This window comes from Camelus dromedarius, chromosome 10 (assembly GCF_036321535.1).
Source record: "Camelus dromedarius isolate mCamDro1 chromosome 10, mCamDro1.pat, whole genome shotgun sequence".
NCBI classification, from domain to species: domain Eukaryota; kingdom Metazoa; phylum Chordata; class Mammalia; order Artiodactyla; family Camelidae; genus Camelus; species Camelus dromedarius.
Window position 1 is genome coordinate 13313494 of NC_087445.1, and position 13618 is coordinate 13327111.

Here is a 13618-nt window from a genome sequence, read left to right on the forward strand (position 1 = left end):
TTATGGGTCATTTTTATGTGCCTAGAACAGTGCTGGGGTTCAAGTGAGTACAATTCCAGGATTAGTCCTGAACATGACCTCATGAGTGGGTAGGTAGATCATTTTAAGGGAAGTAATGAGAGTGTGTTTAGGATTAATGTAAAATAAGATGGAAAGTAAGATAAGGAGAATGGGTCACACTAATGAATGTTTAGAAGACTTGGCGAACAGTTAAAATGATGTGACACAACAACAATTGTTATAATGAAATATAAAAGAAAAAACGGGAGGAATACAAAAGTGTTTGTAATGGATGGATAGATATGTGGTAAACAAAATATAGTAAAATCTTATTGGCAAAATGTAGTTTTGGGTATATGGGTACTAACTATAAAATTCTTTAACTTTTCTCTCTGTTCGAAACTTTTCATAGTAAAATATTTGAAAATTTGCATGCACATGATAATTTCAGCTGTATACTAGTAAGCACATGTGAAAGAAAAACTGGAAGGAAATAGCACAAATGGGTATTTGTGCTAAGTAAGATGTTAGAATACATATTTTTTTCTTGGTTTTTATAATTTAAGAACATTCAAAAGTAAAGGCAAAAGGTTTTACTATGTTTGGTCTAGAAATGAGAAATTATTATTTTTTTTAGTATATGTATATTTTTATTGAAGTATAGTCAGTTTACAATGTTGTGTCAATTTCTGGTGTACAGTATAATGCTTCAGTCATTAGTGAACATACATATATTCATTTCATATTTTTTTCACCATAAGTTACTACAAGATACTGAATATAGTTCCCTGTACTATACAGTATGAACTTGTTGTTTATTGGACTTTATGAGAATCCTCCTGTATTTCAAAGCGAGAGACACTCTGCCAGAGTTCAGTAGGTGTTCTGTGCGAATCAGTGGGTTTGTAGATGTAATTCTTGGTGTATTTGTGGGCAAGAGCAAGCTGTGACTCTTTCTACTCTGCTACCTTGGCACTTCTATCAGAAATGAAAAATTTTTGATCAAAATGTAGGAGAGTGAAAACTTGGACATTTACTCCCTTCATGACCTTGAAGAAATTGTTTAGTCTTAAATTTCTCTAAACCCCAGTTTCCTTTCGTAAACTGTGACTAACTATGCTACGAACTCCCTGAGGCTGTCATGAGGATTGACTGTTTTCACAGATCCAGTGCATAAGATAGGGCTTCCTACCTGGTAAATATTGGCTAATGTTTTTCAGAAACTGACATTTTAGGAAATGATTATTATAAACATAGCTCCCCTCCACCCCCAGTATTGTGCTTGTTTGGTAGATGGGGCATTCTTTAATCCTTGGCACCGGATGTTGGTTTGTTTGCTTGTTTTTAATGAACTGCATTTTTTTTCCTTAAAGTTTGTTAAGTATTTTGAAGAATTTGAGAAAGAGACTCCTAAGTGGCATCAGAAGTAATGGTAGAGGGATAGCAACACTCGGAGGAAGTCAGAATAGCGTTCTGCCGAGCACCCTTTGATCCTGCTGGTTTAGAGAACAAAGCAGACATTCACCTATTAGCGCTCCCTGGGGAAGGAACTTGATCAGGAGTGAGACACTCTACAGGAAAGCAAAGCACAGAAAACGAGGCATCTCTTGAGGTTCAGTGGCAGATTTCTGTACTGTCATTGATTTCCTCACCCTGAGCGATGGCTTGAGTCTGTGTAAATTCGGCACAGAGCTCTCCATGAAGTTGTTTATAGCTCCAGTGTACAGACTTCTCATTACAGAAGGCTCATTTTCACTTTCTGGGCGACATTTACACTGAGATGATAAATAGCTCCACTGGGGTTGGAGGAGGTTCTAAGATTATAAATTGTGATTTAAGTGCATATCCTATCTTTTCCTCAGCCCAAAGGAGAGGCTGTGGATGATTCCTTTGACTCAGTTACTCCTTTTTAATAAACATGCAAAATACAGTCTTGGGCTATCTTTTGTGGATTACTTTCTGAGGATTCCCTGGCTATGAAATCCTGAACCAGATATATCCCAAATGGAGAAAACCCCAGACTCTGCTGGGGCCAGGGGTTTGCCTCAGGTCCTCATTGGCTTGCTGGGAGCTAGAAAGCCAAGAGCTACCTGCCAGGATGTGAAAATGAGGAAGGGAAGACAGACCTACATGCATTGTAGTGCTCAGTCCATTCTTGCCACAAACCAGACCTGCTGGGGATCGTATGGTTGTTAGATTGGACAGCCATCTAAAGAATTATGCCTTCCACTGTTATTCCTAACCTGCCAGTATAAAGTCAGGTTTGTACTGTTGGCAATATCAAAATACTTCCTAGCCAATGGATATGAGTATAATCTTTCTCCATCATCTTCTGATTTCATGGCTTTCCTTAAAGGCAGACATGCTTCCTCCTCCATATCTGTATACCTGGAGGTAAGTGATTGACATGTGGTGAATATTACATAAAGGTGTGTTGTGTGAATGAATAAATGAATGAATGAGGGGATTAATAAATCTGTTTCGATTATTACATCAACATATTCTAGAAATATGAGTTGTTCTGGTAATTCAGCCTTCATCACTTTATATAAAAACAGTTTTGGAATACTAAATATGAAAGTAGTCTTCTTGTAATCTACTTATAAGTTAGATTTACGTATATACTTTTTCCAATTATAAATGTAATATATGCTTATAACCAAAAAATAGATCATATAGAGTTTTTTTTTAATTAAGTTACATGTTTTTCCTATACCCACAGACGACTACAGTTAACATTTTGGGATACTTCTATACTTTATTCTGTACTTTTATACACACGCACTCATTTAAAATAACAACTTCTAAGCGATGAATTTGCCATGATTCATTTTAACCAATCCTCTATTGGTAAATACAAATCATTTCTTTTTTTTGCTGTCTCTTTTAGTCACTGCTGAATACATGAAAGATATGGTCATTAAAGTAGAATTTATATGTACTGTTTTCTTCTAAAAAGTATACTTCTGTTACTTTTAAGCCTGATTATTTTGAAAAATCTAATTCACTTATGCTGAATATCTTAATACCAGCATTAAAGATTTAAAATTCAATTGTTGCAAACATAAAATTTAGCACTGAAAGTACCCTAGGAGAAACATTTCTATTACTATCTTTGAGATGTACACTATATTTACGCACATGGTTATTGCCAACCCCTAATTGCGGTTTTTAGTGTTTGGTATATATTAAAAGTTGGAGCTCTAACATCCAAAATGTCTTTTATGTTTCATTACACTAGATGACATCTATTCTCTCTCCCAAGGTTAGAATATTGTTGTAAAGCAGTAGCTGTTTGTAAACAGTCATAGAACTCTGTTGCTGTTGAAAATTTGACAGAGGTGGACTGGTAGATGAATTGCTCATATGTATATGTGTGTATATATGTGTGTGTGTGAAAGCATAGAAAATGGTGAGATAAATATAATAGACTGAACCTTGGGATTCATTGTTCAATGTGTGTGTGACAGAGAAACAGAGGACAGGAGGGAGGGCAGGAGAAGGGAGATAATATGAATATGAATAAGGAGGAGACCTAATTCTTGTCTCTTGAGGCATTTTTGCCCTCCTTGGTTCTCCTACCAGCTGTCTCTTCTTCCCTTTATTTTGTTCACATCTTTTACTCTTTAATTTACTCCTAGCCTTTGATTCCCATTTAGCCACAGTATTTGGATTATTCTCACTGTATCCAGAACTAATGGCATGGTAAAGGAGTTGGCAATTCCTGAAGGCCTCAATATCCGGTCAGATCTACCTAATATTTTTTAAAACATTCTCCTCTCACAGGAGAGGCTGTAGGCATTCTACAAAGCATCTGCACCTCTCTCTCTCCAGTGCCTCAGGAGATCTTTCTAGGTCCCACTGCCACTACTTCAAACCTACTTTGCTATCATTGTAATTTCTTTGCTCTCTGAACTCATTTGCTACCTTCTTGTCTAGATCTTTTGAGTAGATGCTTTGTTTCTCATTATAGTTTGGTTCTTTATTGCAGGGTCACCATTAAACATTATCTTTAGATTTTCCTCAGCTTTGCATCCTACCCACTGAGGTCAATCCCATCGCAATGCTTAGACACAACTGTGGACCCAGTTGTGGGTCCCAGAACCCAGCCCATATTAAATGTAGAGAGTTCAGGCAGATTACATGACATGAGCCTTAATGGTTGGTCTTTTTTTTTTTTTTTTTTTTTTTGCTACTATGATTGCATTGTATCAAAAATAATTAACAACGGAGTGGCATCATTAAGAATTTAGACTTTGGAATCAGACAAACTTAGATTTGATTGTAAGATCTGCCACTTAAAAGCTGTCTGGCTTTGAGAATGTTTATGTAAGTCTGAATTTGAGTTTTTCCATTGATAAAATGGATATGATAATAGGACCAGCCTCTTAGACTTATTATAAGTATTAAAGGACCATAAGTAAAGAACCGAGTTCATTGCTTAGAATGTAACAGGTGCTTAATAAATGAATAGTAGCATCTTTATTTCTATTCAGGTTGGTGGAATTTGGACTGCAGTGGGAAGTGGTGGGAATTCTAGGGCAAAGAGAGCTAAGAACGCATTCTCCACTAAATGGTGTAACTAAATGTTAAAATCTTCAGGTAAATTTATTTTCTCAGATTCACCTCTTTTATGGTGATTTTTTTTTCATATAAAGTGATATAACCAATCAAAACACAAAAAACCGTGAAGAAATATTACACCACCTGAAAGTGGAAGCTGCTATACTTGTATAAACTCAGAGTTTATATTCCACAGATGAGAGATATTGGGAGATATCTAAGCATGTACTTTAGTACTGCCACCTGGAATTGTGAAGCCTCACTTGTGAAAGGCAGATGATATACAAACAAGAGTCATAAAGTTTAGGAGAATCTAAGGGATGCTGCGCTACAAGAATGGACATACCCATCAAATAAAACGTTAATGTTTACTTCAGGTACAGCATCTTCATTCTGGTTCTCCTCCAAGGTAATGCTTCCTAATTCTGGCAGATTTTACTTGCGTCAGTGTGTATATTGCAGTTTGGCATTGCACTGTTCGAGGGCAGGTCGCTAATTCCCGCGTTCCTCCTTTTCTTCCCTGATCTTTCCAAAAGAAAATTTCCCCTTGTGCTCGTTGACCTAAAAATGAAATGGTGGTAAGTAGAGTGTACCTCCCAGGGAATGCTTCACACACACACATTGTTTCAATATGATGCTTACTACATCCTGAATCTGAGTCATAGGCCATTCTCCACGGCCTTCAGCCACTGGGCTCCTGAATATGCTGACAATAACGCCTGAAATACAGAGGCAGCTAAGAGCTGTTTTAGGGCACAGTCGCATTTGGTCCTCCAATTTTAAACTGCAACTCTACTTGAAATTACAGAATATCCTGGAGTCCTAAGGGGTTTTAGGGAGCACCAAGTTCAGCATTTCCCAAACTGTTCCAAAGTAACACTATCATCTCAAGCAATGGCGTTGTGAAAAAACAGAGGGAGCGGACTCCTTGCTCAAACAAGTTAAACATCTTAAAATTTTTTTATTGTTGGATCCTCATAACCTTTGTTATGTTAAGGGGACTGCGAATCTCAGATAAAGAGATGCATAGACTATGTAGCATTTCCCAGTTTCACTACATGACTTGTTTTGGCATCTTCTGGTTCACAATTGTTATGCAGAGGAGTCTGGGAAACACCACTGTGGTCCCACCACTTTATTTTGCAGGTAAAAAGCAGGGCCGCTGTTAAGACAAAAACCTATCACTTTATTTTAATAAAAATCAGAGTCCAATTTGAAAATGTTAAAAACTCACCAGAGGGGGGAGGGTATAGCTCAGAGGTAGAGTAGGGAACAGTGTGCATCTCTCTGAACACTTAATTACAAAGAGTTCTGAGCCCCGGAGGCCCATAGTGGATGCAGCCCCGCCCAAGTCTCCCTTCAGGGCCCAGGCACTTCCTCTGCAGCTGCAGGGAGGCTTGCCTGCTGGCTGCTCACAGCTGAATCCTTCCCCAGGAATTGTACTCAGAGGAAGAGAGCCCCCAGGTTCAAGGCTGTGCCCCCTCCCTGAGGACAGCCTGGGGGAAAATAAATAAATAAAAGCCTAGCACTGGGTTCAATCCCTAGTAACTCCATTAAAAACAAACAAACAAACAAACAAACAAACAAACAAACAAACCTAACCCTCCCCCCCCCCAAAAAAACTCACCAGAATTGGCAGGAGCACATAGACAGCTCATCTTCCTGTTTAGCATTGTAACGTTGATACTGGTAGCCATTTCATGCTCCCAGTGCATTTTCTCCCATCTCCACCCAAAGTTACATAAGGCCTCCTATAGCCTGAGGTGTCCCCGGAGATACCCATGACAAATCACCTTTTGTTTCTGTAATTGTATTGTCTGATTTAAGACCTATTGTATTCACCACTCCCCATGTGCTCACATCATTCAGTGTGACACTAACAGTGACACACTGACCATGACACATTGATAGTGACATAGGATCATTTCATCTTTTAACCACTGGCTTGAGTTAATTCACTTATAAGGACTATACCATTGTGTCTTTCCATATATTTCATAATAATCGTGTGAAGATTTTGAAATTAGTTCTTTTTGATTTTGTATTTAAATGCTGAGTGGGTCTTTACCATGTGTTTAAGAAACTGGGCATGAAAAATGCATGGTAGAGAAGACCGGTGATGGCTCAGTTTAGGAAGAATTAACGCTTTCCTAATCTCAAACACAAGAAGTCATGGTTAGCGGAGAAAATGATATGTTGAAGTCTCTGTTTATATAAGCTGAGTTTCTCCAGGCCTTATCCGATTGAGTGTATAAGTGGCAAAGTAAAAGCACTGGCAGTATATCTCAAGCAGCAGGACCCTCTCCTCCATACTCCAGATGCAAAGATCTGTCTTTATCCAATGCATGGCATCCCTCATTACCTCCATCAGCAGTCTGGGTGGTTTCCAGGTGCAGAAGGGAAGGGAAACCTTCTGTACTACACACATCAACACACACCCACATATATTGCAATTCTGGGGCTCACTAGATGTCTAAAATGTGACATATAATTTAATCTCAGCTTCAGTTCTCTTCCATTAAAACGAATCTAATATATTCCCTTTTCAGGAATTTTATGAATATTAAATAATATAATATATGCAAAGATAATAATACTGTAGGAACTCAGTAATTGTTATCACTCTTTTTAATAATACAAATACTTGTGCTAACCATACCTGTTTCGTAGGATTTTTTGGAGGTTAAATAATAAATAAAAAATATCTCAAGGAATGTTAGATTCTTTAATCCTCCCCACCTCCAGCCTAAAAATAAAATATATGTTCTATAACAGAATCTGGTCAGGAAAGCAGAAGCTACACCTGTTGTTTTAACACAGAGATGTTATATAAAAGTTATGTTAAACAGCTGCTGGAGAACTCAGAGAAGAAGAAGGGACCCCTGGTGTTGTGCAGAGATAGTGACCACAGGAAGCAGCTCCACCCTTAGGGTTTGGGGAATAAAAGGAAGATCTGAGGTTACTAGGAACTTGGAAGAGGGCCCCTGTATTTCCGAGGTCCAAACTTCTTGGAGATGGTGCTATGCAACCAGCGATGGTATCTGAGGAGCTCCGTGGAGAGATCTTACGGCCCACAAACTCAAGACCTTTCAGGAAGGGATGCCAGCAATCCGTGTGGCACCCCTGAGAGGACAGAATGAGCTGGTTCTGGAAGAGCTTGAAAAATCTGTGGACAGAATCTGCTTTCTGCGAACAGAGTAAAGGATGGTTACTAAGGCATTGCTGGCAGTGAATGAACATGAAGTAGGGAGTCCCCTTTTCCCTTTCCCCTGCCCCCCAAGCTCTCTCCAGCGCCTGATATTCAGAACCTAACAGGAAGCCAGCTGACAAAAGAGAAATGTGGTGTGCAGAGACCCAGCCCTGAAATCTCAATATAGACTATGGATGCTGTTTTGGGAGCTATGAAACTATAGCTTAAAACCTGACAGAAGTCTCTTACCTGACCTCTGTTGAGAGGGAAATTAGAGCAGCCTTCTTTATTCAAAGTCTGTACCTGAAGTGAACCCATCAAGAGGACTCGAGATGTCAGTACTGTTTGATGTACCCGGTAGACTCATTTTCATCTAGTTTTTAGGAAGAGAGACTCACTTGTTCCATCCAATACCTTTCTAAATACTATTTTTGCAGAAGTAGAAATCCAGGAAGCCACAAGGAGAGTGAAGCAATAGAAGTTGTTCAAAAGTGACTAACTTAAAACTGATCACTGTGACATGCCTCCTTAAGCTTGAGATGTTTCACACAATCAGGTTTTCAGTATTTTCATTAGTGTGATTTGCATAACCAAGATTTTATTTAATTTTTTGGTAGAGGAGTCTATTGTAATGAAACCGATATAACTGTTAAAAAGATAGACCTGGGCTGATGAATAAATGTGATTTTATTGTATTTTATATGATTGCACTGTAATTTCTTGCAATAAATTTGACTTGTAAGGAGCATGTGTGTATGTCTGTGTGTGTGTGTGAAAGAGAGACATATAAGACTAGGAACCATTAAATTTGCCACATTTTTTCAACAGAGCACAATACCTCATAAAGTTATGAATGAGGTTTCAGTTTGCAAAATTTCAAGGCTAGAATAAATATATATATACATATGTTCTACACACACATATAAAGTTATATGTTTTTCATAATAATTAAATATTATTAAATATAATTAAATAACTAGGGACGATGACTAAGTGTGTTTCAATATGATATGATGGTTTTATTTTATGCTTACATCTTTTAGAAGGACATCCACAAGCATCTTAAAAAGAAAAGGTATAATATTCAAATTATTTTTTTCTCTGATACACCTGCTATGACACCTGATTGCTGTCATAATTTCATCATTTATATTGCTGCTGGTATTTAGATGATTTATTTCGAAACAGATTGAGTAAAAATAGTTTAATGTGAAAGTTGTTTTATATCCTAATTACGATTTTCTAATATTTATTTAAGAATACCCATTGACTTACAAAAATAAATAGAAGGAATTCCATTATCCAAAAATGCAAGCAGTAGTGTCATCAGGGATGGGTATATCAGATGGGATTGTGAATCTGCAGTCTAGAAATACATATGTGATTTATTTTTTCAGAATTCGAAGAAAAGCAGCCAGATGGAAAATGACATGAACAATTTGAGATGAGCATTATTGGAAGGCACTAAGTTTTATTTTTTTCCCATGTTCTCAAGAGTTTTTGTTTCATTTCATTTAGAGAATCCGTTGGAGAATGTTTCAAGATGTAGAAGCCTTACATGTGAAGTACCCCAAATGAAGTTGGAACATCCGTGTTGACATTGCTTTGTGTTGTGGTAAGATGAAATGATTCTTATTATATCAGATTGACCTTTGGAGAATGTGATGAGAAATAGATGTGTGTGTAAATAAAAATTATGAAGGTTTGTAACCCAGTACATAAGTTTGGGTTTCAAAAACAACTCTTTTTTTATTATTTTGCAATGATCATTTTTTTGGCTCTTTAAGAGGAGTGGGGCACACAATAGAGCACTCAGATTTGTTATTGTTCATTTCCTACTATGTGTTTCTATTATTTCTATTAGTCTGTATGTCAATACAACAGCCATAGGAGGTGAGTATTATTATTCTCACTGTACAAATATGGAAAATGAGAGTTCAGAGAAATGAAAACCTCATCTAAGATCATGCAGGTAGTAAATGACACAAGAGTGATTTGACTCTGTGCTTTACTGCTTCTGCTATCCTGCTGCCTCCAGCATTTGTGATGAGTGAGGAGCCAAAGGATTAACATAGGCTGAGGGCACCACCCTCAAGTTTTCAACTGTTGATTAGAAAAGAATCATAATTACCTTCCTTCAAATAGAAAGCCAAAGTGAAGGAATTTCTTTTGTATTTTCACTGCTCTTGAAAAGAGAAAGATTTCTGTAGGTTATTGACTACTCACATAGATGATGATATTTCAAAGAAATTGAACGTTATAGAAATACTGACATAGGAAATGTGTGCTATAATTCTCCCATTCACCTTTGGTATAAAATGAAAATTTGTGGTAGGCTTTCTCTGTACAAATACCCTGGCGTGGCTGAGAGCATAGTTTAATGGAACTGGTACCAATTCTTCCTTTATGGATAACTGGTATATGACTCAACTTGAGTTTCTTCCCTTTTCTGTTACTTGCATCATGAGGTTGTTGCAAGATTCCATTTAAATAAGAAATAACACATGGGAGGCACCTATAATTCTGCCTGGCACAGTAAATAGAAGCCGTATCAAAGACGTATCACATGTAGCTGTGATATAACCACTATCCAAATACAAAGCTGTTATTTTGTCTTAGGTCTGTCCATGAAGATCTGTAATTAAAGGAGTGTTTAATGTGTGAAAGATTCTCTCCGTTCAACATTACTTAAAGTTAGGCTCAAATGTATTTTATTTATGTTGAAGACATTTGTTTGGGGCAGTTGCGGATGGCTGACTGAAACCTTTAGAATACCAGCATACTTCAGGTGCATTAATTTATAAATGGCAGTACACAGGCCCTTTTATCCTAAGGATTCAGCAGTACCATTGGATTTAGTTGATCTAGCTTTCTTACCTGAAAGTTTTCAAACAAATTATCCCTACTGATTGCAAACTCGATGCCCACTGTGTCCCTGTGAGTCAGGTTTGCTTGGGCTATTCAACAGTGACACCCTTGGGAACCTATAAAGCGTTCTCTCATGGACTTCATGCTTTCAGCCTTGCTTCTGTGTTGGTAATAATCGGCGACATTTTTGTGGGAGCAGATAGCACGCCTGCAGTTGAAGATTATATTTTCACTTTGTATGTTGTGAAATGGAAAAATAAAGACAGACAGCTTTCGAGATTCTGAGAGGAAACTTCCTATCATCCTTTAGTTCTAATGTGTGTTTTCACTTTTTTATGGTAGAGTAAGAACCTATAAAATTAATGAGTGCAATGAAGTTATTAGACTAGAATCTCCAACGTAAATAATTAGAGGCTCCCCCATAGCACCGTGAGAAGGGAATCTAGGCCATTCTTTACTGAAGCTATTTTCAATTAGTTTACATTCTGAAAACACCTGCAAAATTGTCTGTGACTTCTCCTGTGCTGTATTACTTCTCAATTCAAGGGTTTTGCATTTGAACAGAAACTCTTAAACAAACAATCCCAAATTCCCACTTTACATCTAGCTTTGCATGAGTTCAACATTTATTGTTTTTTGTTAGGGATAGAGTGTTCTTTGCTTAGGCCCTCATTTCTTTTTGCTTTTTCTTTGTAATAACTGCATACTTGCTTCATATCTTGCTGACTTTTAAGATCGGGTTCAAGTTACTTAACCTCTTTTAATCTCGGTATTATTAATCATAATATGAGGATCATAACAGTTATATTGCAGACGTTTTAAGGTTTACAAAAAAAATGTGTAAATCACCTACTGCTTAGAACATTGCTGATGATTTTAAACAGTAGCTTTATCTCTAGATTTGCTTGTAGGTTTGATAACATGTGACCCCCAAATATTCATCAGTAATTCCTTGGAATCTTCCAGAATAAAGAAAATTGGTTTAGAAGATTGGGTTGACTCATGAAGGGATTGGAGGATATTAGAGGAAGCCTCAACTTGTATGTACATGCCAGGAAAATAAACATTTTATTCACGAATTATCAAGCCAAGGAAAACAAACATTTATCTTAGGTTTGTTCATATTACCTGTAAGATAATGTGCCTTTTCATGAGCTTTTTCATATTTGTATCTCTAGACCAATAGTTCTCATGCTTTAAAATGTTTACAAGAACATAGAAGTTGATAGAACAAATAAGTTAAAAAAAAAAAACACTGTCTCAGCTAATAACAATAGGAAACCTGAGTTGGCTAACGTTTATTGAAAACCTTCTAATAACCAGTTGCTTTCATATGTATTAGTTTATCAAATCTTGATTGTAGTCCTTCTCAATAGTTAATATGCCCATTCTGCAGATTAATAAAAATAGATTTACAGGAGTTACTGGCTTACAAAGGTACAAAATGAGGAAATGACAGGGACAGAACTCAATCTTGGCACCACGTCGCTGTGCAACTGCTACAGCAGCTTTCTAATCCTAGGATAATTCAATTTTCTAGTCATGAAAAGTTTTGTTTTATGGCCGCCAGCAGCATAAGCACTTATGGAAACAATCAGCCTGTATTTGTTTTGTTTAAGCTCCTGAACACTTAATTTGCCATCACCTGCTGAGTTGGACTTTGAAAGGCATCAGTAGAGCAGGCCTATTTCATCTGCTTTGCAAAACTGCTCAGAAAGAAATTTTCTGGGGAAAAAAAAGTCTCAAGTATTTTCCATAGATTCTTGTTGTTTTTCACCAGTTGCTTGTTGATTCTCATCAATTCTGCCAGTCTCCTTTTTATATAGGTTTGGTGAAGTGTCTAAGTTCTAGCCAATGGGAGATGAGCTACAGTGATCTGTGCCATGTCCAGGTCATGTCCTCCGAGGGTGCATGTGCATGCTTCTCCTTCTTCCTCTAGTAACTTGGAAAATGAATGTGGTGTGGGATTTCCTGCTGAGAGATCTTGTATGATGCAATCAAGGACAGTTGTCTGAAGGTAGAACAACATAGAAGCCTTGTTTCCTGGCTTAATATATACAGCAAAACAGTCCAGGATGGCTTCTCTGCTAAATGTTGTGTGAAAGATAAATAAGCTTCACTTGTTCATCCATTGCCATTAAGCCATTATACATGGCGGAAGATATACCCTAATGAATGAATGCATTCTTGGATAAATGTGTTAGCCATGAATTCCTGGCATACTGTGACTCCTGTGGGAAGTCAGTCTTAGCTGAAAAGAAGCACAGGTGTCCTATAAAGAACACTGTGGTGGTTACCTGAATAGTGTGTATCTAGACTTGAAGCATCTTACCTTGCCCCTCTTACTCCTTATACTATTCTTCTGACCAACTTCCTCTAGCTCTGTTTTCCTTTCAGTCCATGTCCTTCCAGAGAAATTATAAATGTGTTACTTTTATCAAATCTCTTTTCTACTAAATTTATCTTTTATGGAGTTATAGTATGAAGGAGGCATATATGATATTAATAGGATTAATGAACCCTAAGATGAACTTCATAGTCCTCTCCCTGCTTAAGGATATTCAAAGTAAACTTATAACACACACACACACACACACACACGCACGCACATATGCACACACACAGCAGGCTATCCAAATAAAACTGTCTACAGACTATGTTAAGTGGACTTCTTAAACTTGTGATAACTAGATAACAATGTTCAAATCTACACAGTCTATGAGATTTTCTTCATTGTTCCTTGCGTTTCACCCAACCTCTCACCTGGTCTGTCTTCATTTTGCCTGCAGGACAAAACTATAATTTATTTTTTCACATTTAGTATGTCTTGCTGGATCTTTATTTTAAAGGATTTTAAATCTATAGTTGTTTTCATCTAGCCAAAGAATGCTTTGGTGTCTATGGACACAGTGTTATCCTAGCTTTACAGTTGAGTCTTGAGTTACTGTTTAACTGCAGTTCTGCTGCAGAGAATGCTCTCTACCAAATGACTTGTTT

General features: G+C 37.2%; 1 long non-coding RNA gene across 2 annotated transcripts in view; it reads left to right on the forward strand.

The window, feature by feature from the left end:
• The window catches only part of LOC116152585 (uncharacterized), a 590777-nt gene that overhangs the window by 207164 nt on the left and 369995 nt on the right, over positions 1-13618 (forward strand). For both annotated transcript variants that reach the window (XR_010382861.1, XR_010382862.1), the window contains exon 2: positions 9272-9368. This is a non-coding gene — a long non-coding RNA (uncharacterized LOC116152585). The remainder of the gene's footprint in view (positions 1-9271; positions 9369-13618) is intronic.